The 22,556-nt window shown below is 41.1% G+C and overlaps 1 protein-coding gene across 1 annotated transcript in view; it reads right to left on the minus strand.

The window, feature by feature from the left end:
- ZHX3 (zinc fingers and homeoboxes 3) overlaps positions 1–22,556 on the minus strand; it is a 54,205-nt gene that overhangs the window by 30,434 nt on the left and 1,215 nt on the right. The window lies entirely within an intron of this gene.

Here is a 22,556-nt window from a genome sequence, read left to right on the forward strand (position 1 = left end):
AAACTTCAAGATACTGTAATTTCAAAGGATTAGTAGTGGGTTTAACATGCATTTATTCAACCCTGCTTCCTGGGGAGTTAAATTACAATCCCTGATACAGTTACCATGCACAAAAACTACAGCACAGACAGCGAAACAACAATGGACTAAAGGGGAGGGGGAGAGAATCTCCCCTCTCCCAATGTAAAAGTTACAGTTTGGGGGAGGTGCAAAAATGTTTCCAAAAGCAGAAAAAAATGACATTGTCTTTCTTCTGCACACCCCCCCCACCCCCGCTTGTTCATAGCCGATTTGCCTGGTTTGCTGCTGCTTTGGAGGTAGGAAATATAACCTCATGGCCTTGCAATACGGTGCTTGCTATTTCCTCCCCTGGTAGTTCTTTTGCCCCCATCCAATTATAGCTACCCAGAGTTACTCATATATATATATAGCACCATCAAGTTGCTTTACAGAGTACGAGACATCCAGTCTGTGACCTGAAGAGTAGTCCTATTCACAATCAGCCCCTATTTGTCAGGTGAATAGGAGAACTGACCCACTTGCCTCAATTCCAGGTAGGGCTGCCAACTTCAGGATGGGAGCCTGGGGAAGGGCAGAGCTCAGCATGAAATGTGATGTCTACCCTCTACCCTTTTCTCCAGGGAAACTACTCTGTAGCTAGAACAGTTTTAATTTCAGGAGAACTCCAGGCCCCACCTGAAAACTGGCAATTTTAACTCCAAGGATGTGCTTTGCCACCCAACACTTGTCTCCATGTAAACAGCTTTGCTCTTCTCACAAAGGAATGTTAATAATGACTGAACATTGCTTCATTTTTCAGGAAGAAAAATGCTGGCGAAGTGTGTTCTTCCTCCAACTGGAGCGCAGCGTTACACCACATCCGATCCACTTTATGTTTGCAAGCAATGTAATTAATTTAAGAAATGGAAAAGAAGTGCACATTCACAGCTTTAGGTAAATATCCTGAAAAAAGCAACTGGTTTCCGATCACCACAGATCTATCGCCCGTGAAAAAAGTGGGGCTGAAGGGTCTAAAAATTGTGAAAGGCATGTAACAGTAGACTCTTTTGAGAAACAACACAACTTCCGCACAAGAGGGAACAACCAAGAGCAAGCCTAAACTTGTAGTGCCGCTGATGGCAGCGCAAAAATATCAAAAGAACCAGGGAAGGTGTCGAACGTTTCTCTAATCGTACCAAATAATAACCAGAATAATACAAGAAGCATAAAAAACCTTCTAAAGTCCCAATTAGTATGAGTAGTAAAAAAAAAAAAAGATTAAGCAGCTCTAAAATCCAAGCAACAATGAATATATCAGGACATGAAATTCAAGCTAAGCCAAAACAATCAGATAAATTAAACGCTGTGTTCAGTTCCCCACTTACAAGTCCCCCAAAATAATATATTCTCCAGAAGACAAAGAACGAGGAGGATGTCTTGGTCTCCCAGGGCAGGAAACTTTCAAGCTTGTGACCGCAGCTAGAAAAGCACAGACTTTCTAGCCTTATTTAATTGACAGCCCAACCACAGAGAAGGGCAAAACAAGATGATCTTCAACTTCACAAATCCCTAATAAAAATCCCTACATCCCTTAGGAATCTTGCTATAGAACACCCTCCCACTTCCAAGCAGATTCAGGTTAGTTACAGTTTGAAAAACTAGTATACTTGCCGGCATACCCAAAATTGCCACCAATTAAAATTCAACAAAGGCCGTTTCATCTACTTCACTAGACCTGTAGTGTATTTATTTTGTTCCAGGTTTACTTGTGATGCTGTGAAATTCCATTTCAAATTTTCTAGCAAAATGTGGGAAATTCAGGTAACAGGTCCCTTACAATAGAGTGAGAGAAAAGCACAAATTTGACAAATCCCCCTTTCAATCTTCACTTCATTAACATACTAGCAGTACCATCCTAAACAGAGTTACATCCTTCTAAATATGTTGAAGTCAATGGGCTTAAAAGGGTGTGCCTCTGTGTAGGATTGCACTCTGGATAACCTTCAGCGAGGTCTCTATTTATCAGCATTATCTGCAACATGGGGCTGCTAATACTGTCCTACCTTATAGAGTTATTTAAGGCTACTGAAGTGATGTGTGCCAAATGCTTTTGTTACAAAAATAGTGAAGCACTATTATTAGTACTACAAAATTACATTTCAGGATACTGAGTAACTGCCAATGGGAGGGAGAGGCTGAAGTCAGCAACAGGAAACTGGATAGTCTCCTGCATTTTGCTACTACTTTTCATAATTATAGTCTGCAGGGAAATGCACTACCGACTAAGTTTAAGGCATGGGGAAACCTACAAACCAATTCCCCATTGGATAAACAATAGGTGCATGGCCCCTAAATTTACAGGGGCATCCAGGAGCTACTGTTTGCTGTCCAGGAGAAATGTACCGGCACCATGTGGCTGCCTGTCTATTATTTCCAGCAGTACAATTGCAGTTGGGGGTGGGGAGACAGAGTTGGAAAAATGGAACAGGTTAGATCTCTTTCCAACACACCATTGCCCCATTCAAAACAAGAGATTCCACGGTTGCTATTGACTTCTCTAACTGCCTACCGTGTTTCCCCGAAAATAAGACAGTGTCTTATGTTAATTTTTGCTCCCAAAGATGCGCTATGTCTTATTTCCAGGGGATGTCTTATTTTTCTGTATTCTGTTCGTTGGGCATGCTTCCAAACAAAAACTTTGCTATGACTTTCTTTCAGAGGATGCCTTATATTTCGCCCTTCGGCAAAACCTCTACTATGTCTTATTTTCAGGGGATGTCTTATATTCAGGGAAACGGGGTATCTGTTTATGGATCTCTCAATAAGCTGACTCTAATGGCAGGTTTCTGTGTGTAGAAGGGATAGGGATTTTTTGCCAACTGCCCCCTCATTGAAACACCCTGGATGTCAAAAACTAGATGGCAGAAATTCTGTGTTGCTCCTTGTCTGAACCGCTGGCTGAAATATACAACTCCCTAACCAGGTATGGGGGGGGGGGAGGGGGGCCAGGGAGTTGAGGAGAAAAAAATGTCTGGAAGCACAGATGCTCTTCATTCTTCATGCTGACCAAAGTAAGTGTACTGTGCCAAAGCCAAAGGCATAGTAGCATAAAGATTTTTATTTGCTGTAATAAGAGTTATAAACCTTGTTCAATGCTGTATTTTTTATGATCCAAGTTTTATTGACAGAGCCCCCGGGGTCTGGGCGGGCAGGCGTTCATCTGAGCACACAGACTCTTTCCTTTGCCTCTGCAGCACTCCTGCTATGATGGTTTTCCATTTACAATCGCTATGCATTTGCCTCCTTTTATACCATAAAAACTTTCCATCTACATAAAAGCTTCAGAAAAAAGTCAAACAGAAAATTAGATGCTGGGGAAAGAGTTCCAGGACTAGCTGCACAGGTAGACATATTTTGAATAGGAGAGAACACCACCCCTCCAGAGCCCATTAGAAATCTAACTAAGTAGAGGAATAGTAACATCAGGCTACAGGATCAAAGGCTATTGAAGATCTCTTCCCCATATAATTACAGAAGTCATTTAAATTTTTGAGCCGTGCCACTGGGTTTCACGCAATATTACACTCTGTAATTGAAAACAAGGCATTTTACTATTTCTTCAGAAATGTTTCAACAGCATACAGAATTACTCAGCCCCTTTCCTTTATCAGTCTTAAGGTCTCCTTAAACTCAATTCAGATTTGGGGGAGGGGGTGTGTGTAGAGCAGAGGGACAGCGTATTGCCTCCAAAGGGGCTTTGGGCAGCACAAAAAGAAGGGAAATTTTTAGAACCTTCCTGATGCCCAAATAGCCCCAGGCTAAACAGATTTACCGGTATGCCATACTTTTTGATGGTGTAAGTCTACGGCAGCGGAGGCAGGCGTTCCCAGGCTGGAAGGTTGGCAGAAGCCAACTAAAGTCCATTCAAACCCCGGAAATTCACCCAACCTGCCCCCCCCCAATGCTGTGCCAGCATGGCTTGGACATTGGTGCAGCTCCTGGGCATTTGCTACTTCCGGGTGTGGATGCCATAGAGCTGTACAATGCCCGTGCACTGGCGCCTTTGTCCTCTCCCCCATCTTTGTTCTCCCCATTGGCATAGGTCTGTGGTGGCGAACCTTTGGCCCTCCAGATGTTACGGACTACAATTCCCATCAGCCCCTGCCAGCATTACCAATTGGCCATGCTGGCAGGGGCTGATGGGAATTGTAGTCCATAACATCTGGAGTGCCAAAGGTTTGCCACCACTGGATAGGTGCTCTCTATGCCAGTGGGGTAAGCAAATGTGCAGGTGCAGCCCTCCACTATCCCCAGAAGTCGATTACCCCCCTGCCTCCCCCCCATCATCTGGATTAGGCCCTTACTCTTCAAAAACAAAACACTTTCCCTACCACTGAGTTCTACTGGAAACATACCAATTACCACTATTCCTGGTTTTATTTGCTCACAGGCTCAAACTTAGAAGTCGCTTCCACAACATTTAACTCAAAACACAGGGTTCCAGTACTGCGTGATACTGTAACAGCTAAATCCTGTTTGTGACATAGCAGCAACTTATGGAAAGGAACATCACGTTTTCAAGGATGAATGACAGGTTTGGGGAGGAGTTCATCATAAGGATCAATGAGCCCATACTGCCAGGTTCACTCACAGGTAATGAAAAGACACATATTCTTTTTTTAAAAAATAATATTTATTAAATTTTTCATAGTATACACAAACATAAAAAGTAACATTTTTGTTTAAAATAGATAGTTGAAAAGTTTTCTTATTACATTCCCCTACTTGGGAATTGTCTTGATGTACGAACTCTACATACATCCTTCAAGCTTAGACTTCAACCAATCGTTATTTTATATCTCAAAACACAAATCGAATAACAAATACTAGCCTATTTTTCTATACTTAATTAACTCATATCATTGTTTATACACCTTTTACAGAACAGGAAATATAAAAGAAAAATAGGTTTACAGGAATACAGCAAATGCATTCAGGCTCAATTCTTTTAATTTACTTGAAAGGTTGTCCTGAAGAATTCCTTCAGTAATGTCCAGTCTTTTTTTGTGTCCTTGTGTTGCAGATTCCCACTCAATATATCTAAGTCCATATAAATCCATAGTTTTGTATACCAGTCCAGAAGAGAAGGTAAGTTCGGTGTTTTCCAATACTTAGCTAGTTCAATGCGGGCCGATGAAGCTATGTATGTTAATAGTTTTGAATGACAAAAAAGTTTTTTATCATTATATAACCCCAACAGATAGATTTCTGGTATCATTTCAAATTTCAATTTCAATATTTGCTGTGTTTTCTTATGTATCTTTCTCCAAAAGTTTTGTATTTTTTCGCACGACCACCAAGAGTGGAAGAATGAACCTATCGCCTTACCACACTTCCAGCACAGAGGTGGATATTTGTTGTTTATTTTAGAAATTTTCAATGGAGTGATATACCATCTATGTATGAGTTTACCTATGTTCTCTCTTATATCTATACATGGTATGTTTTTATATGCTTTTTTCCATATTTGTTCCCACTCTTTTAAAGCTAGATTTCTGTCCAAGCTTTTACTCCACTCTACCATACTGGATTTGATAAGTTCCTCCTCAGTGTCCAGCAATAAAAGTAATTTATAGATTTTACTAATCTGTTTTTTTCCTCCCCTTCCTATTATTTCATCAAAGGTAGTTTGTTTCATGAAACCCCAAAGTTGTTAATCTTTTTTAAAGAATTGATACAACTGTACATAAGTGAACCATTGGCATGGCTTTCCCATTATGGCGATTTGCTCTCTATCTTTTAAAGTAATTTGGTTATTATGCAGGGTCAATAATGTTTTATATGTTAGCCAATTTGTGCCTTCATTTTTGTCCCTTATTCTTAAAGCTTCCATACGGGATACCCATAGCGGGACTTTTCTGTAAAATGAATCTTTATATTTATCCCATAATTTAATCAGATGACGTCTTACATAATGATTGTTAAATATATTGTATTTTTTGGATGGGTCTGGCCATAGTCTATCATGCCATCCAAAGACGCATATTCAAGTGGTTAGGATTTCAACACACTTTGGAATGAAGCCGTTACTGGATACCAAAACTTTGAACTGTGAACTTACCAATAATTTGCCAGGAAAACAGTTTGAGGCGTAATGAGAGTGCAAGCAAAATGCTGATCAAATGGGTTTTAATTTGAAAGGCTTGTATAACATGCGGCAACATACTATGAACTGACATTTGTCCAGGCTGCTTGTTAATTCTAGTTATGCAACAGGGGCTATTGGAGTAGACAAACAGCAGGCAGATCCAGATTTAGGTTAAAAGCTCTGGAGCGCTGAGCTGCCCAATCTCTTTCTCCTCAACAGTGCATCTCCTCCCCTCATTTGTCTAGACCACTTCCTTGCTCTGCTGCTCCTTTCAGGTCCAAACCCATCTCAGACTTGCTCAGGCACATTCCCATTCCCCCCCCCCCCCCCGTCTTTTCCTAGGAGCTTGAGCAGCTCAGCCAAGAGTAGCAACAGCTTCACCATCACTACAAAATCATCTGCTGCCTTACAACATAAGTTCCTTGTAAGGGAAGTACAGATTTATAAATCAGCCCTCTAATACAGCACAGAGGAAGAATTCCCCCAGGTTTGGGGGAAAAAAATCTACCTTTTTCTTATCCACCAATTAGGTATCCACAGATCAGCCCAAACTTGAGAAATAGCTATTTAGAAGAAACTTTGGCCTTTATCAGATACTCCTAGTCTCGTGCTGCCAGAGAAAAACTCTGCAGCCTGGCAATGGCCAGTTGGAGTGCAGGACACACAGGGCTTGGGTGCTACTGTTGAAAAAAGTTCCCGCTTGGTAACTAAAATCACAGGAAAAGGGATTCTTGACTGCCCCAGTGACCAAAGAAGCTCATCTGGTGGGTACACGAGAGAATTGTAGCCCAATGATTATAAAGTAACCTACCCAGGGAGGTGCACTTGGACCCTCATTCCTGAACTTTAGGAGGCAGCGTAAGACATAAATCACGTGTGAACAGAGGGTTCACCACTCAGGATTCATCTACCATTTTTTGCAAGGTAAATGGGCTTTTGCTGTCTGCTACACACTTTCTGCAAGTCTTCTCTTCCAGAAATGACCCCTAGCTTGAGGTATGCAAAAGGAGCCATCTGGCTCTAGTCCAGCTTCTTCAATTTCCCACTGAAAGAACCCAAAAACTTTATATGTGCTAACTAGGGAGAAAAATAAAATTCTGTTTGATCTAGAAACCTAAACTACTGGAAACAATTAGAGGCTTGTCACTGACAGTGTTTTGGGTTGTGTGCAAACACGTTGAAAGAAAATGAAGGAAACTTTGCAGGCAAGTCAAATTTGCAACGCGACCTCAAACAGTTGACTGTAGATAGTTAATAAAAAAAAGTCGCTTTGTTTACTGTCCTCAGATGATCTTTCTTAGCCATTAATAGACATGTTTTCAGCTCTTCTCTTGGCTTTTTACTTGTTGTTAAAACAGAAATAGGCTTAGTCACCTATTGGTTTAAGCCAGAGTCTATGGCACTACTTACTGGCTTCAACTGAATGCCACCAATGTTACTCAGCTGTGTAGACACATTGGCCACAGCTATTACATTTGTGACCTCTCTTACTCCTGATTCTTCTCACTGCAAGGTCATCAGAGCACAGTTTAGGTATGCCAAGAAGCTGTTCAACTGAGGTTCATTTATTTACTACACTTATAGCCCAGCTTTTGTCCATTATGAAACTCACAGGGGCACATGTAAGGCCCCCGGGAGGTCTCTCACTTAGGCACTGATCAGACCCAATCCTCCTTAGCTTCAGCAAGATTAGATGTAGCTACAAGTCATGTTTGCATGAACAGGAATATCTCACTTCTAAACTTACTCCACCTTTCAGGATCCCCTTGCTAAGTAACACCATGCTATCAGCACACTGCCCAACATTAAAATACAAGAATCTCACATCGTTTAACACTAAGCAAGTTTGGGTGCTGTGTGGTTTCCGGGCTGTATGGCCGTGTTCTAGCAGCATTCTCTCCTGACGTTTCGCCTGCATCTGTGACTGGCATCTTCAGAGGATCTGATGTTGGGAAAGCAAGTGGAGTATATATCTGTTGGAGTGTCCAGGGTGGGTGGGGAAACCTTGTCTGTGAGTAACAAAGGCGGCAACCAGGTCAATAGTTGAAGGCATCTGAATAGAAGTATGAGTAACAATGAAGACTATAGCCTGGGAGTAACCCTGTAGATAGCAAGGTCACTGGTGGGAGCATCTGAATAGAAGTATCCTGGCCTTTGTTTCTTTTGTCTATGGTCATCCTGTGTTTGTGTGGAGCTGGTTTGACACAGTCTTGACCCTAGTATTTTTCAACACTGGCAGCCAAGTTCTGTTCATTTTCATAGTTTCTTCCTTCCTGTTGAAATTGTCCATGTGCTTATGGATTTCAATTGCTTCTCTGTGTAGTCTGACGTAGTGGCTTTCAGAGTGGTCCAGGTTGGTTTATCATGTGTTCTGCTATTGCTGATTTTTCTGGCTGAAATAGTCTGCAGTGCCTTTCGTGTTCTTTGATACGTGTCTGTGCGCTGCGTTTGGTGGTTCCTATGTAGACTTGTCCACAGCTGCATGGTATGCGATAGACTCCTGCAGTAGCTAAAGGATCCCTCTTATCCTTTGCTGAACGTAGCATCTCTTGAATTTTCTTAGTGGGTCTGTAGATTGTTTGTAGGTTGTGCTTCTTCATCAGTTTTCCTATGCGATCAGTGGTTCCCTTGATGTATGGTAAGAACACCTTCCCTCTAGATGGCTCTTTATCTTTGTTCATGTGGCTTGTTCTTGGTCTTGCAGCCCTTCTGATTTCTGTATTAGAGTAACCATTAGCCTGTAGAACCCTGTTTAGGTTCTAAAGCAACTAAGCAAGTTTATTTTTTTCATTTTTATTATTTCTAAACATGTAGCAATCTCAATCAACAGACTATCTCATGGCCAATTCATATATAATGCAGAGGCAAACATGAGTTCGCCATTGAAAATACATGGAACAATGGACACAGCAATTACCTAAATAAGAACTATGTCTAGTATTCAGATGTACAGACATGGGAATTCAAATCACATTTTATGTGTTTAGGCTTACACTTCAAAATTACGATCTGTGCTACCACCATCTGCCTGAAGAAACAATATTCTGCAAGAAAAATGAAGAATTGGGGAAAGAATTTGCTGCTACTTCATGCAACAATAAGACAAAGCAGAAAACGTCAACCTTTTATATCCAAAGGCCAATGCCTTCATCATAAAATAAATAAAAGATCAGTAGATCAGTTGACCTCAGTAACATCTGATCAGGGCTGACTATTCTGTCACATTTTGACTTGCCCTTTCTCTAAAATAGCTCAGGTTGGCACACTTATTTTATCCCACCTCAATGTAGTGAAATGAATTGGAATGAGAGAAAGTAATCAACGGCTTCACCAGGACGCAGCTTGAAGCCAGCCAGCCACAGCATTCATCTGAGAGGCAATGAACACTGCCACCATCGGCTGGGATCAAACTCAGCCACTGTGGCACTGAGATTCTGACATGGCTCCCAACTGCACACACCTGGAGCACAACGGGAGTAAGACACCTTTGTATCCTCCTACACCACTGGCAGACAGTAGAAAGCCAAAACCAGCACCACAGATCAAGGCTTGGCTTGGACCCAGCCACTGGCACCACTAAAAGGCAACAGGCATATTTACCTTACCTGTCACCTCTCATGCTGCCAGGGCCTGGCTTAGTAAGCCAAACTGGATGAGGAACACTCAACTGCGCACTTGATAGCTGACAAGCTGAGCCTCTCCCTCTCTGATGCCACAGGGAAAAGGGATGAAGGAGCAAGGAATGCAGCAGCTCCGCCTTTTCCTGCCAGTGGAAGGAGGCAGACCAAGAGCTGCCTCCTTCCCAGTTTGCCCTATTCCTCATCTTCCCACCTACCAGTAGCCTTACAACCCACTTGTAGCAGGATGGTGATCCAACCTTGATTCCTGATTTATAGTTTGAGAGCCACTGGCTTACCTCGATCCCCATGAGGCTTCCTATTAATACCATGTGCCCGCTTTGCTCACAGTATCATACTAGGACTATTAGCCCCCCCCAAAAAAACCGCCATACCTACAGTCTTAAAAGCAACCACATTATAAAATACTTTTGAAAATTTTAATGCTTGAAGCCCCTGAAGCCCTTTCCCCATTGGAAATGTAATACTGATGCTCAAGCTAATGCCATCCAAATACAGAAATAACTAGCAAACAGTGAATTATGAGAACAAGATTGCTGCCCTGCACATTCAGGAAGTTCCAAATTGCTTCCAAGGGAGGGGGGGGGATGAGTGAGGTGATAGAATCTTATTACCAAATGCTGCTCTCAAAAGAATAATTTTGTATAACTTTACGGCCCTTTGGAAACAGCAAGGAAGCATATGAGGAAGGGCCATCACTCCCATTTGGTAAAATGTCTAGTTTTATAGCAGAGCCAAGTGAAACAAATCTGTGTCATCTAGAGCCTCAGAACTGCTTGTTCACCAGGAAGGGGGGGAGGGACTGTAATAAACTTTCCTAGTAATTAGATACAAATGACACTTGGAGGCAATTTGAAGATTATACCCTTGCAAACAAATGCCATTTGTATACTTCAACTAAAGTAAATGCATTTGCTTTGCCCTTGTTTATCCTAATCAGTGCCTCGGGAGGAAACTCAGAGGAGGTCTATAAATGCAATAAATAAATAACCTTTTCCTGTTATTCACTTTATTATTATATGAATAAAATTCATGTGCATGGTTCTGTTCAGAAGTAGTAGCACCTTCCAACCCACTGAACAGGATCTATAGACACAGTTCAGTTTAGTTCCACACACATATTTCTTTCTTTGCCAAATGTGAGGGATTAACGGACTCCTTAAAGATCCTCTCTCTTTTTTTGATGATCACACTGACACTGTTTGCTGTGAGACAGTTGCTAACTTTCTCCTTGAAATTGTAGATAGTCATTAATTTTATACTATTTGCACTTTGAGTTAATGTCTCACTACGAGACTGTTGCTAATAATTTGTTTGTAATTGTAGCTTTTTGTCCATTTTTTTTGGTACCTTCAATTGTATTTGGGCCAATGGGCTCCTTTTCTCTTAATGTACTTTCTTTCTTTCTTTCTTTCTTTCTTTCTTTCTTTCTTTCTTTCTTTCTTTCTTTCTTTCTTTCTTTTTTATTTTGTATGATGCCAATAAAGGCTTTCGTTTCGTCATTTCACACGTATTTCTTTCAGTATTAAAAAACAATCCTTCATTTGTTTAAGCTTATTTCCATACAAACTCATGCATATCACTGAAATGAATAGGGCAACACCTATCTCTATAGATCTCTGACAGCAGATTACAGCCAGTGGATCCAATGACTAACCAGTTCAGGTGGCATATTTGCACTGGTACCCTAATAACTGTCTGTGATACAAAAAATGAGAATGTCTAACTATATCTTCTTAGGCCCAATTACACCAACGAGCTGAAATATGTTCTAAGACCGTATGCAAAGTGTTTGTAACGTGCACAGTGAACAGCACTATATATACTCAAGAGAAGGTATCACAGCTCGCTATACATTTTCTTCCACTAGAGGTCACCACATCAGCCAATACATCTGTTTTAAGATCACAAATCCATGTCAAGCAATCATTAGGAGGGGCAGACCTCACTAGCACAGGCAGTGGGAGGGTGAACAGCTAGCAAAATCCATTTGCAGTGCTGGTACAGAGCTTTAGCACAAAGCATTCATTCTGATGAGAAAGCTTTGTACTATCACTACGAGCTTTCTCATCCAATCTGTACCAAAACACAGATGCGACATTCATTAAAGGAGTATGGAATTTGGTAAATGGCAAGAAATATCACGGAAATGGATTATGTATGCCTTTTAGACCCCATTGTAATTTGTGAGCATGGCATTTCTCAATACAATAGTCTTGTAAGGATAGTGACTCTGATGCATCTTAAACGAGGACTGTCAATTGAACTGACAAATGTAAATTGCCAGCACGCTCCATTCATCTTTAGCAAACACAATGCAATTCATGGATGAATTCGCATGGGCTGTTAATCTTTGATTTACCAGTGGAGCTGCCACAGGATATACCCTGACTACCACTGGCCAACTGATTTGCACATCTGCAGAGGAAAATTTATGCCAATATTAAAATCTATTGAGCTTATGCTAGAAGATAAGGTTTTGTTTTGGCAATCTCATCTACATCTGAACTCTTGCAAAGCTTATTTATTTATTTACAATGTTTATATACCTAGTTTTCTTCCAGGTATCCCAGGACCCAATGCAAGAAACAATGGGAAAACAATATAAACAATCCAATAATAATTAAACGTTAACACAAACACTTTAAAGAAGCGATCTAAAACAAATTATGTCCAAACCAGCTGGGTATCCCCCACTGTCCAGACTCAGATTGCCCCAAAGGCATTCCAGAATAAGCTATGTTTTATAGCCTCGCTGGGTTGCAGCTCCTATTACAATAAGGGGAGGCTCTTGCAGAGGCATAAGGCAGCCACTGAAAAGTCCCAAACTGTGGCAGAAAATTGGTGGTGGGTGGTGGGGTGGTAACAGACTTTGCTGGAAAAATCAGAACTGCAGCATAGAAACATGCTTCTTCAAACACCCAGCCACAGCCAAGCTGCATTTAAACCAAAATGTAGAAACCACCTCAGAAGGCAGAGTAGTAATTAGTGAGATTAACTAGCCCTAGTAGCAGCAAGACGACTCTAAAAAAAATAGAATCGGCAAATCTGTAAATGGTAAATATCCCAGTTTTGATGCCTATTAAAAAGCCAGATGGCTCAGCATTAGCACACCACGGCCACAGCACTATGCTAGAACATCTGAGTCATTAGTGACTCAAAAGGAAAGAAGCCACTCCATGTGTATGCCACATTTCCTGAGGTGATTCGCTTTTCTCAAGGTTTCTTCAGCCAAATATTAAGCAGCCCTCCACCTTGAATTCTGCAGACCTGCTGACAGCAACAAACCTGCAGACCTGCTTTGTAAAAATACAGTAGCCATGAAGAAGAAATGACCATCAGTGTCAATACTGAAAGAGAATGTGGTTTAAACTTGCAAATTAGAATATGGTTCAGGAAACGCAATGTCACACCAAAGACATAACACAGGTCACTTATTCGCATAACCAGAATAGTGCGGTGAATCTGACGAAGATGAAACTGACTTTAAACCACAGTACCTCAACTACAATTGGCAATGCCTGCTCTTACTGCAATCAAAAATAGCCAAGCACCCCAACAAGCAGGTAATGCTGAAGCAAGATGGAAAGGGAGGCCAAAAGTAAGTGTTTAATAAACGGTTCAAATCAGCACTGATATTTCTGGCTGAACTCAAAAGGATCTCTCCAAAAGCCAGTCAACAAACCCAACAAGGATATTGAGGTTACTCTCCAACAATCCTTTTGTTCTTTTGCTAACCAATAGAAATGTCCAAACCAGAGTTCAGAAAAGAATCATACAAATGCATTTCTGTGATACTAAATATAAAAAATGCTTCCTGGTGATGTTTTTTCACCCCACCATCTTGGATTGAAAAATTAGGTTATATTTATAGAAGGGAATACCTGATGACATAAACTCAAGAAAGCTTACGTCATGTGCCTGTTGTAGGCGCCACAAAATGTGGTTTCATAATTTTAAGATAGTGGCTGCAGTTCTTAGGATCCAAGAACACAGTTTTAGAAACTGGAGCTTTTGCTGGGTTAAAAAAAATATTTCAAACTTCTAAGCGCCATGCTTCAAAGAAATCCTAGGCATGTTTAGTCAGAAATAAGTCCTGATCAGCTCAATGAGGCTGCCTAGTCAGAGAGTTTAAGATTACAGCCTAAGGCATTTAGCCCACAAAGCATGCATCTTCAGAGTATAGTAATCCCAACCTGAAGAATATTGTCTAGACACAAGGCTGCTCTATTCAATAAGATGGTTTGCTGATAACAGGAACAAAGTGCAAGACCTATTTACCTAGGCCAAGGTGTGTTTGCAATGTCATGGAGAAAGGCTGTCAGATGTAAGAACCAAATGGTTTTCCATGCACAGCGGCCTAAGTGCAACTATGCAACTTGAGTCATGATCAACACTGTTGTATCAGGCCTAAATCTAGCCTAGTCAATACTTTGAATTCTTCCGAAGTGACATAAACACTCTTTGCTGAAGAAATCTGAGGGCTTTGGATAAACACCCTTTTCTCACTGAAGAATTCTAGGATAGTAATGTAGAATTTGATACAGTTGAGTTACTGACAGAGACCTGCTTTACTGCCAATCATTTCAAATCCAGAAAAGACATGTGTAAGTTTCACCTTTCCTGTAATGTCTAAGTCTGCACCTCTTCACCCAAGCCAACAGCTGCTCTGAGAAGAGGGGGACTTAAATCAGGAAAATGACCAGAAAAGAATAGAGTCTTACATCATCCCACTCCTGACCAGTGCTATACCTCCAAGTTGTAGATCTAAGTAGTTGCCTCAAAATACCTTAAAAGGGTGTGAGAAATCCTGTTCACACATCCCCCCTGTAACATTGTTTAGTTCTTGGAACATGCAGAATAGTTCTGAGGTTCTGTACTTCCCAATATGAATAGATAAAACCAACATGCCATATCCTGGGTAGTTATGCTTATAGAAATGGACCTGCAGTCTCTGATCCCCCAAGCCAGATGCAGCCATCTAACCACATATATCATCTTATCAGGGACTTTATAAGCCCATTTATTTACCCTGTTTCAATCCATCACAATCCTAGCCCATAAATGTTTTGTATATTGCATGACTTGGCTGCGGTCAGCTGGTTTATTTTGTCCTGTAACTTCCTTTGCCCAATCAACAAAAAGCACAATAACCCCAATATAAAATAAACTCATATGATGGTTTCCGCATCCAATACTACTAATCTGTGCATGTAACATAAAACATTAACATCACACAACCATCTCAAGTTGACCAAAAATTAATTTTCCAACAAGTAAAAGCAGTCACCTCTCAAACATGATGGCCTGAATACATCCAAAAATCATAGTGTTTTTTTTCTGCAAGAGCCATCACTGTGGAAACAACAGGAACAGTTTCCCAATGGCAGCCAGTATCAGCTTCTGCAATTGCATATTTACGAAACTGTTCACATGGTACAAAATTGGCCCAGAGAACTCCCATAAAGGAAGAGCATGTGGTATACTGGACACAGTGTTAGCTCTGGCTTAAATCGCTTACGTGGCCTTTGGCAGGATATTCTGCCCCTCTAAGCTTCTGTTCTTCACCTGCAGATAGTGACCTACTTCTCAGAGCTTTCCCAAGGTTAACTGAGGTAAAGAAATAAGTTACTCTACAATATGTTAATTCTAAGTGTTCATTAAATGTATGGCAAGAACTTACGCTCTTTCATTCACTCTGGAGATCAAGCCTAAGATCTAGGAATACTACATTCCTAGTGTACACCCAGCCTATAATCAGAAAAAAATGAATTCTAATAACCAGTGCTTTGCAACTGATAAACTCTCACAGGACTTGGGTTCTAACCCCAAACGGTTTAGAATCTATGAGGATGCAGTTTCCTATTTGCAAAATCCACAAATGATCTGCCCCACGGGACATAATAAATACATTATTATTATTATTATTATTATTATTATTATTATTATTATTATTATTATTATTATTATTATTATTATTATTATTATTATTATTATTATTATTATTATTATTATTATTATTATAGTATTTATAAACCGCCCTCCCCCGAAGGTTCTATCCATTCATCTTTCTATTATCACGGCTGAATTACAGTTGATACAGACCATTTCAACATATTTAACATAGCCATCCTGAAATGAAACCAATTCTTTTCTACATCCATTTCCTTTTGCATCTCACTGGTGGTGTGCTCTTGCTTCATTTGGTTGCTCTTTTGTTCTCCTCTGCGCTCTTAAAAATCAAATTCAGCCAGCATAGCATGTTCCAACTTATGAGGAAACATTTGGCTCCTCTAGATCCATGGAGAATCAGCCATCAAACTTTCTTAGGACACAGTGATCCTAAGTTTTGGACTTACAAAACACAAGTGCCCACACAGAAAGAACAGAGAGTAAAGTAAATCTAAACAGTCTGGAAGAATAAACAAGTATGTTTGCCTGCAACATCTGCAGGTAGAAAGTTTTTTTTTTGAGGGATGAGGAGAATGCAGGTGTGAACAAGTGGGGAGACATAAAAGGATTCCGATTCAAAAGTCGCCTTTTCCTCTTTAGAGTTTTTGAAAACATCCCAATCCCAGACCAGTCATTTCTCAGAAATGTTAACCATCCAAGTGAAAGTGACGCAAGACGCTAGCACATGCTCTTTCCATCTGGGTTCAGCATCCCACTCCAAATGTTTCCAGTTCCCAAAATCCTTTGCAGCCAGCTGTGTGTAACAAGAGCCCAGTAACATCCTGCCTGCATAGGCTGTAAACACAAGATTGTCAGAAGGTTTGAATACAACAGTCCACCAATCTGTGACATACACAAACGTGCTAAGCACTAAGAAAAAAAATATTAGTCTTGAGACCAAGGTGGGACAATGTGAGGAATGTTCTGCTGTCTATTTTCCAAGGGATGTTCTGAAAATCAGTTCAGGCCCACAACTTTAGATGATTGAGTTTTTTGTTTGTTCATTTGAGTTGCTGTCAAGTCACAGATGACTTATGGTGACCCCACAGATTTTTCAAGGCAAGAAATGGTCAGAGGTGGTGTGACATTGCCTGCCCCCACACCACCACCCTGGTATTCCTTTGGGGTCTCCCATCCAAATACTAGCCAAGATCAGGGCTGAGAGTGTGTAACTGGCCAAAGGTCACCCAGCAAACTTCCAGGGATTTGAGCCCAGGTTTCCCAGGCCCTAGTTGACACCTTAACCCAGCTAACTCTTCTGACTATTCTATACCAATTTTTTTTAAATTACTGAATTTATATCCTGCCTTTCTGCACTTATCAGGGTCACCAAGGGAGTGAGGACCCTTAACATGTAATGAGTTGTTCAGTCTTGTGGATCATCACAACTATTTGTCAGAGAAGTTGCTGTTATTCCTACTGTAAAGAAACCTGACTAGTACAGGCAAAACACACATTATGTATATATGAATATGCACATTTGGATACTCACAGTCCAAATACATGTCTGAAAAGTATCTTATCAACAATTTTCAGGTATATCCAAGTATCCAAAAGATACCCAGGATTCTCAAGAATACTAGATATCAATTTAAAAAAAAATCTGGAAATATTTGGGAAAACCCCAACATATTCAAAAATATCCAAAAATGTTAATGGTTAGCATTTGAAGTCTCCCAGCTTGTTTTTCTTCAATTTTACAGGTTTTCAGGGCAATAGAAATAAGGGGAAAGTTGAAGGTCTCCCAGGCAATAGGATCAGATGTTATGTGAGAACTCTTGTACAGAAAATAAATACAGTACCAAAAATGTGGCTCTAGTCATTTTCATAAAGAAATCCCCCCCTCAAATATTAGTGGAACAAGAAATGTTAGGAAACTAGAAGAGCTCCTCAGTTTAAAACGGGCATAAAGCAAATCACATGAAAACACCCGAAATAAAGCTCATGCACATGGTACTGCTTCTGGGTTCCTTTGGTTAAGCGGGTCTTACTGGGATTCTATGGCTTGATGTTGGTTCTGTTGAGTTTGTGGGTTTTGTTCACACGGGAGGCTTTTGGCCAGTGATTTTGCTTGCACGTGTGTTTGGTTATTGACTTATTGGCTTATGGAATTATTTTTCCCCTTGGGAGAAAATGAGGATAAGCAGGATGTCTGGGGTCACTTTGTTCAGAGGCCCAAGGAACTGGGCAGCTTTGTCAAATCTGCCTAGGTGAATAATTCCAGAATCCCCGCATCAAAAGAGCCAAAATCACAAAGAGGTATTAGGGGACCCGAATACCCCCCCCCCCCCCAATATATTCAGGCCCTTCCTGAAATAAAAAAAACAATTTTTTCTGATGCACAGTTCTAAATATATATGTACAGCATTGCATCCAACTTTCCTCTGACATCTGAAAACATAGAAGTAGCCACTGGAGGTTGTAGATGACTGGGGAAGGTAATGGCAAACCACCCTGGAATCAGTCTGCTCAGTAAACATTGTGAACTGCAAAGACTGTCATGCCCTTATATAAAACAGTTCTGGTCACCACATCTCAAAAAGGTATTGAAGAGATAGAAAAAGTGCAGAGAAGGGCAACGAGGATGATTGAGGGATTGGAGCACCTTCCTTATAAAGAGAGGCTGCAGCGTTTAGGACTCTTTAGTTTGGAGAGGAGACGTCTGAAGGGGGATATGATTGAAGTCTATAAAATTATGCATGGGGTAGAAAATGTTGACAGATAAATTTTTCTCTCTTTCTCACAATACTAGAACCAGGGGGCATACATTGAAAATACTGGGGGGAAGAATTAGGACTAATAAAAGGAAACATTTTTTCACGCAACGTGTGATTGGTGTTTGGAATATGCTGCCATAGGAGGTGGTGATGGCCACTAACCTGGATAGCTTTAAAAAGGGCTTGGATAGATTTATGGAGAAGAAGTCGATGTATGGCTACCAATCTTGATCCTCCTTGATCTGAGATTGCAAATGCCTTAGCAGACCAGGTGCACAGGAGCAACAGCTGCAGAAGGCCATTGCTCTCACATCCTGCATGTGAGATCCCAAAGGCACCTGGTGGGCCACTGCGAGTAGCAGAGAGCTGGACTAGATGGACTCTGGTCTGATCACGCTGGCTTGTTCTTATGTTCTTATGTGATGTGACATCACTCATGGGTCAGTAATTACCTGGTGTTACACAGGAGACTGACCACCTTTACCTTTCACTCAAGGCTGCACAGAAATAGAAGGGGGATGGGTCACTGAAGGTGCTTCATTTTTTTCCTACTGGCTATTTTCCCATTCCAGGTCACCCTCTCCCCTTCCCCCCAGGTGAACACACACATATCTTTTCCCCAATAGGAAGAACAACAAATAAGTGGGGGTTCAGAGCAATGGTTCCCAAACCTTTTTGGGTTGTTGCCCCTTTGGCTTCCAAAATGGTCCACTACGAGTTCAAAATAACAGTGAGGAAAGTGCTGCTGCTTCTCCTTTTTTTTTAACAAAAAAATGAGGATGGGACTCCTCAAAGCAATGAGGATGGGACTCTTTTCCCTGGCTCCCCCCGGGCCTCGCCCCTTCCCCAGGGTATGCAATGAGGAGAGGGCTGCTGTTTTTCCTTTAAAGAGCTCTTTCTTGGCAAAGCAGTGGCAATGGGGCTCTTTGCCTTGGCTCTCCCCACCCCCCAGGGCTACACAGCAAGGAGGGTGCTGCCTTTCCTATAAAACTCACCTGTCATCACATGGCAAGGATGGAAGGACAAAACCTTTTTCCTGCCAGCGGGCCCAGGAATATCTGCCCCCTGCCGCCCCAAAATTATCTGCCGCTCTACTACTGCCACAATATTCCTCATCCCTTCAGTGCCCCACCAATGAAAAACAGCTGAAAAGAAAAGATTAAACCAACCCAATGTTCCACATGCCCTTTGTTCCTGACTACAGGGATGATGTTCATTTTCACAAATGCCAGGGGTAAGTTACATGCAAGTACTTTGACCCACCTTGTACTTTGACCCACTGACAGTGCCACTTAACCAAGCAAATCACCCAAACAATGTCATAATGATCTGAATCCTGCATTTTCTGTTCACGACTAAGAACAACTCAGTATAAAACTGAAAAAAGTTCCTAATTTTTGATGGCTCATGCTGTACTTCTAAGGAAGCATAGTCGCATCAGTCAAGTTCTCAAATCATTCTGTCCACAATATAAAACAGTCCAATTAAGGATTAAAACAAAAACAAAAACCAGCAGCATAAAACAGAAAACACATTGTGGCACAAACTTTTGCAGACAACTGTTGCAGCCAAATGGCAACTGTTTAAAAAAAACACAAGCATATTTTTAAGCAGCAAAACACTCAAGTTTTTTTTAAAGTAGCAAGTCAGCATTTACTTTAATTTACCAAACATAGTTGCCGTGCCATTACGCGACTGAAGCTAACAGAACCTTACAAAAGGGATTGCTTAAACAGCTGCCTGGCACAGGAACACAGGCGAGACGCTGTTCAGGTAATACACCGCTTGCAACAAACTGGCAAGTCACCAACACAATGGACAAGCAAACATGGACCATGAAACGAATGCTATTCTTTATTTCATATGTCAACCGCTCTCTATTCTCTACAGCTGATCGGCTATCCACGTCACCTCCCTGTAGCCAGTCAATGTACAAATGCAGAAAGATGGCATTCTGGGAAATCTTGGCTGTTGGGTTCAAAATGGATGTGAGGAAATATCTGGAAGAAGGTAGGCAGAGTTAAGGAGAGACACTCACACCCTATGAAAACTTGAAACCTGGAAGAATTAGCAAACACATTTACTTAAACATGTCTAGAGCGCATAATAAAAGTTTATTTTGGAACAGAATGCAAATATTTTAATTAAGAAAAATAGACAGCGACACAGACTGATCTGAAACTGTGCAGATCTTCCTGGTACAAGTGGGCACATTCTCACTACACCTTCTCTGCTGACAGTCACCTTAGTGTAGTGCTTAAGAGTGTCAGACTAGCACCTGAGAGGTCCAGGTTTGAAGCCCTACTCTTGTCATGGAAGTTTGGTAGGGTGAACTTTGGCCAATAGCATACTCTCATTGTAACCTTCATTACAGGGATTCTGCGAGGAAAAAACGGAGAAGGGGAGAAAGCTGTGGGTCCACATTGCGGAGAAAACTGAAGTAGAAATAAATATTGTATTTCCAAATTAATAGACTTCACGCAACTTCAGTCTGATCTTTCAGCATAAGGACAATCAATCAATACCCCCCTCCCCCTAGTTTAACAAAATATCACAGAATGCTTGGTGGCAGCACAAAGTCCATCTCAAAGTCAAAAGTGGAGTAAGGGCATAGGGGCAACTGCTGCCCAATCAGAAAAGAGGCATCGAAGGAACAGCTAGATCATGGACAGAATTCATCCAGTGAATTTCTGAATAGAAATTGATGAATGAAAAATAAACCAGGAATCAAAATAAATGTAGCCCTGGGAGTGAATGGAGACAAAATAGCAGGAGGAATAGAAGGAGGAATAGAAATCCATAGCAGGAGGAATAGAAATCCAAAATAATAATGAAACTAAATAACTCTTCAAAGAGAAGAAGTAGTTAGAAACATAGTAAAGCTGGGCAAGAGAAACACCTTGCAAAATTAACATACGTCATCGGTGTCCAGTTCTTTCCCTTTCTCTTAATTCAAGGAACAGGTTATCAACCTAAAGCAAAAGCTTAAGAGGTGCCCTGTTGGAGGAGACAAGTAGTCCACTTATTTCAGCATCGTGTTCTTCACAGTGGCAACTAAGGGTGAGTGCAATTTCTTCTTAGTAAATTTCAAGTTTGGGTTTTAAAAACCAGGAAATTTTCAGTAAAACCGAATAAAGCTGACACCCATCAGTTTCATTCGGCTTTACCAAATTGGAGGGTTTTAAAAAAAAATGTCGAAATTTACCGAATTTCCCTGTCACAGAAGAAAGAACTTCAACTGAATGCCAGGTCTTTTCCTCCCCTGCCACTTCCCAAGTCCAGGAGGACTTCAAACTGAATGCTCAGATCAGCCGGATAGCCTGGGCATTTTTGGTAAAGAGAAAAGTCATACTGGAATTTTTCGGGGGGGGGGTGTGTGTGTTGGTGATTCAGTTTTATCAAATCACCAAGCCTAGTGACAATAAGTTCCCTTGGAGAGTTACCCGAACCAAAACCACCAAGAAAATGGGGTTACTAATGGCTTTCTGCCCTGACTTCAGTAGCCCAAGCAAGCCCAATCTCCTCATTTCTCGGAAGCTAAGCAGGTCAGCTCTGGTTAGTATTTGGATGGGAGACTTCCAAGGAATACAAAAACTGAGACAGGGAGGGAAGCAATGACAAAGTACTTGTCAACATCTCTTGCTTTGAAAACCCTAAGGGGGTTACCATAAGTCAACTGTGACTAGACTGCAATAGAGAGATAGTGAGATGACTTTCTAGTGCAATACAGATGCCAGATTTGCATGAGTTATTTGCCCTGGGATTCAATGTTTCTGGGAAGCAGGGGTTTTTTTTTCCTTGCTTCCCTACATCATTTATGCACCTTCCCTCAGGCCTTGCACAGTTTATCTCCAATTTTTCTCAAACCTATTTGGCTGCGGTGTTTGGCAAAGGTTACATTAAAGCCTGGATGGCTGTCGGGTGGGTGGGAAAATTCAGATTTCCCCACTGAATGACAGCCATTTCCCCTGCCCCTGTCTCACTCCACCCTGGCCATTTCCTTCCCCTGCCCCAATTTTTTAAAACCATCCATTGAAAGTCATTATAGTGATAGGACAATATGTGTCACAGATTACTGTATTCTGAGCTTTCACTTAAACC

Source organism: Sphaerodactylus townsendi, linkage group LG05 (genome assembly GCF_021028975.2).
Source record: "Sphaerodactylus townsendi isolate TG3544 linkage group LG05, MPM_Stown_v2.3, whole genome shotgun sequence".
Lineage (NCBI taxonomy): Eukaryota > Metazoa > Chordata > Lepidosauria > Squamata > Sphaerodactylidae > Sphaerodactylus > Sphaerodactylus townsendi.